This window comes from Rattus norvegicus, chromosome 3 (assembly GCF_021556685.1).
Source record: "Rattus norvegicus strain SHRSP/BbbUtx chromosome 3, alternate assembly SHRSP_T2T, whole genome shotgun sequence".
In the NCBI taxonomy this organism is placed as follows: Eukaryota; Metazoa; Chordata; class Mammalia; order Rodentia; family Muridae; genus Rattus; species Rattus norvegicus.
Genome location: NC_141536.1, coordinates 88,112,827 through 88,117,470, shown reverse-complemented (window position 1 = coordinate 88,117,470; position 4,644 = coordinate 88,112,827). Strand labels below are relative to the sequence as shown.

General features: G+C 40.7%; 1 pseudogene; it reads right to left on the bottom strand.

The window, feature by feature from the left end:
- Positions 1-3,443: 3,443 nt before the first annotated feature.
- On the bottom strand, positions 3,444-3,749 carry LOC147995606 (large ribosomal subunit protein eL19 pseudogene; annotated as a pseudogene).
- Positions 3,750-4,644: the final 895 nt, after the last annotated feature.

Here is a 4,644-nt window from a genome sequence, read left to right as displayed (position 1 = left end):
GACTCTAGATCCTGTCAAGCTGACGCCCCATATCCACAGACACAAATCGCCTCCAAGCATATTTTGATGAATAGAGTTGAATGGAAAGGATTCTGGGTGTGAAAGGATCCAGGCTCCTGGCTCCCCTTGTGAAAAGTCGGCCATCTCCTCTCTCTGGCTCCGGTTCTCCTACATGGAAGAAGATGATTGATGAGGCTGTTAGCTTCCAGAATCACAGGATTAGATACTTTACAGTGTGACCTGGGGCAGACAGACAGATGGGCAGGCACATGCACACGAGTGCGCGCGCCCACGCAAATGAAACAAAAGTCTCATCAAACAGTACTTGTCACACACCTTTGGCTCTTTATGTGGTGGTGCTCTGTCTTCTCCCTCTACAGTGGTTTCTTAATCGATCGGAGAGGTGCAACACAAACCATTGGCTTAGCTCCTCACTGTGCTCTGGGAAAATTCCATTTACAACCAGTTTATAGCCCACTGCCTTTTCCCCCAAAGGGAACACACGTGGATCTCAGTGTTGTAGGCAGAAAAGACTTAAAGGGATGAATGAAGATTCAAGATGTAGATGAGAGAACCAGCCAGTCAGCATCTTCCACAGGGTCTTCTCATAAACACTTCTGAATGTAGGAGGTAACTTTTAGTCTGCTCTAAGCATGTGTGAGTAAATAATGCTGTGGCTTAAAACAAAACAAAACAAAAAAAAAACAGAACAATAACTCTTCGCATCTCTACTTTCACGGGGCTCAAGGATGGCTCAGGAGGAGTTTCTTTTCTGTGTATTCATAAAGATCCGATGTAAGAGTCATAATTTTTTAATGCGGCTGTTTTACCAGTTTCTCTTTCTGTGTCCTGCTGTGGGGGAAACTGCATTAATAAACTATGTCTCAATGCTGCCTAGCTGGAATTTTTTTCTCTGCAGGACTCCACCAAATATAGCAAAGGAATGCTTATTTTATTTATCTTTCAACTTTATTTCTGTTTCAGATACATCTTCCTGGCACTTTTGAGATTCTTGTTCTTAATGGCACTTTATTATTTCGTATCCATAGGAGAATAGAGAACTAATTGTTCGTTGAAGAAACAACCGTGGAAATGATCTCTTCCCCCCTCCCCCTTTCTTGAATGCCGTATGGTATCTTTTATGGTTTTAATAGTTATTTTATTTCCTATCCAGAAAAGTTAAGTAGCTTATAGAGCTGTCTTTTTTTTTTTTTCTAGTAGCAGCTCAGAGATTTTACTCTGCTGAGAAATTATGGGTTATAATAGAAACCTGTCACTTTTAAGCCAGTGGCTCTCTATTCCACAGCTGTCTCTGCTTGCTGTTTATAACTTCCTGGTGATGTCTTTTTTCTTTACTGTACATTACTTTGTCCCATTCTACACATTGCCTAGAAAGGTAAGATTAAGACATTGACTACAGCCATGAGGGTTTTTTTTTTCTTTTAAGTTGTAAATGTGTATGTGCAACATAAAATTGCAAGCTTAATTGTATATTTTATATACTCACAAACTTGTGCGACCATACCACTATTTCTAGAATTTTCCCACCAATCTCCAATAATAATAATAATAATAATAATAATAACAATAATAATAATAATAAAATTGAACCATAAGGCAGTAACTCTTCATCCCTCGTCTCCTCTGGCTTCCAGTCACCTCTCTGACTGTATAAAATTACCTCTTCTGGATATTTTCCTGCGTGGAATCATCTGATATTTGCTCTATTTTACTTTACATCTCTGCCCACTGTCTTGTTCATGGAGGCAACATGATAAAAGTGAGGCATTACTTTGGTAACAGGCTGTACTGTGTTCAAATCTCATTCCTACACCATAAAAGCCCAGGAAGTTGAGTCAAATTAAGGACCTCCTTAGTTCCCTCTGGAAAAGCCATGGGAAGATGACACATCTCTAGCTTCCTTTTCAGCTCTAGGAAAACATCGTTATCTATGCCAACCTCACATGTGGGGTAAATACTATTCCTGGAGTCTTGTTTCTTTACCGGTGGAGAGAATAACCTTTCAACGTTCTAGTCTGGGCCATTAGCTAAGCACTGTGGTTCAACGGTGAAGCAGATACTAGATCTCCCGTTGTGGAGCTTGGAACCTAGAGTGGAAACAGAAAATTATCTAGCAGAAATTAGATGTGCTAAGTAAATCGCAGTGGAGAAAAGTGCAATGGGACTTGTAGTGTGACTTCTTAAGCTGACCTACGCAGAAGTCAGGAACCTTGACAATTTGGCTTTGTTTTACTTTTTGAAATTTAGAACAATTTTGGCAGGGAGAGTACAATATGGGAATTATTGTGGCAGTTCCCCCGAAACAATTTGTGGCTGTTCTGGGGTGCAGACTACTAGAGGGTGTGGCTTCTGCTGTTTCTCTTGGTGAGGGGCAGAGGGGTTAGGGTGCCCTAAACTGGTGGTTTAATGTTTTTCTAGTAGATTTGTTATCTGCAACGTGTTATCCACCTAAATATTAATCTTCCTGAGGTTGGGTGCATAGGAAGGGCATGGTAGGAATTAATATCAGGGGGAAATTAGGTCTGTCAATAATATTAATAGCTATTTTTTTGCTGACTGCATATTAACAAACAAGGCTTTGTTACACATCCTGGAAAGCTCTGAGGATTAGCAATGAGAGGATATTTCTTTTACAGATTGGAAAGGAAGGTTCAGACCTAAGTCAAGCGCCCCTGTGGCTGGATGAGGTGGGGCTCAGTCTTAAAGACAAGTCTTTCTAGTGCCAAATGCTTTTTCTCTTCCCCTTTGTCTCCCCCACCTTCTCATTTATGCTTTTAAGACTGTGTTCATATCCAGACTTCCTCCTTGTCTTTGTTGTCCTCTAATTCCATTATATGTTTCTAAATATGGGCTGTTACTTTTTTTGGTAGAAAAATTAATGTGTTTCTCAAAGCTAAAAAGTTCTCTTTGTGATTTTCCTTCCTTAGTCTAAACAAATTCTGAGTCATTGTTTCCTCACTTATTTTCTTTTCTACCCTATTACCTTCTTCTGAAAATATTATCGGGCATATAATATAATATATAATTATTGGGCATATATTAGGTTGCCTTTCCATCCTCAATGGACCAAATGATTTCACATCTTTTCCGTCTCTACTTTTCTGAGACATCCACTGAGTGTGAAGATCTGTCTCTTGATCAATGAGTTCTCTCTCCACACATCAAAGTTACTGTGTAGTCCACTTCTGAAGTTTAGATTCAACCGTTTTAACTCAAAGACATTGCTCTGTTACTGCCAGAAGCTTTATTTGGTTTTTGTTTTTTTTTTTTTCTCTCAGGACTTCCCAGTCATTGTTTTTATGTTGTTTTCCTTTCTTTGGTTTTCTAGACTTTCTTCTTCTTTTTGAAAGGCTCGTTTTATTTTAATGACTGATCCACATGAGGCCACAGCCAGGTCACTATGTACCGACATGAGGGACGCTTTATTTCTTGGTCTCTTCCTCCTTGGACCAAGTCTGGATGATCTCTTCCTTCTTGGCCTGGAGGCTCTCCTCCAGGCAATTCCATGCTTCCTTGGTCTTAGACTTGTGAGCCTCAGCCTGGTCAGTCAGTAGCTTCTTGCGGGCCTTGTCTGCCTTCAGTTTGTGGATGTGCTCCATGAGAATCCGCTTGCTTTTGAACACACTCCCTTTGACCTTCAGGTACAGGCTGTGACACATATGGCAGTCAGTCTTCTTAGATTCCCTGTATCTCCCGAGAAGCCGGCACAGGATCCTCATCCTCCTCATCCAGGTCACCTTCTAGACTTTGGCGCTCTATGTCATTCACAAGCGTGCACCAGACTGCTCCAGCGTCTGAGGCTCTGGGGTAGTCTAATCTTGCTGATTTTTAGAGTTGCCACATAAAACGCAGGACGCCAAGTCAACTTTAAATTTTAAGTCTTCAGTGAATCAATGTTTAATATACATATGTTGCATGCAATATTTAGGACATAGTATATTGAAAATTACGTATTATATTTCTGAAATGCAAAGTTAGCGGAGCACTCCCCTTTGTTCTCCTAAATAACATATTCTGATGCTTAGAGGCATTGCATTTTGTAATTTGGGGTCATAAGCTCATGCTCAGGGAGATTTTTAATCTGTTACCCCCTTTGTTCTCATTTCTTGGGTCAGAATCCCCAGAGTTGAAACCAGAATTTGGTCTTTTAACTATTTCGCCTGGTAGTTGAAGTCCTTAGCAGGTGAGAGAGCTCTAAAGAATAAACCAAGAGGCGCGTTACAGCAGGAGGGGAGTGGAAGAAGAGGCTGACATGGGGGTGAGGAGAGACTAAGTTTTCTGAGCCAGCGTCTGGGTAAGACAAGCAACAAGCAATCTCCTTTTGTAAGATGCTAGCTTTCTCCTTTGAGGATCTTGGCTTTGAAGGGTCTCAGACAAGTCCCACTTTCCCTCTAGCTGGGGCACAGTAAATCTAATCTTCTTACTAAGATCACACACACACACACACACACACACACACACATACACACGAGGCAGACCCATTTTCTCTTCACATCTATCACTATGCCTTGGGTTCCCTTTTTGTATGGAGGCCCTAGGGATTTCCTTACATTTTTATGAGTTGAGCTCTGCATTTAAAAAGATGTTTGTTATATTTTATAAAACATTTATAGGTGTTTTACA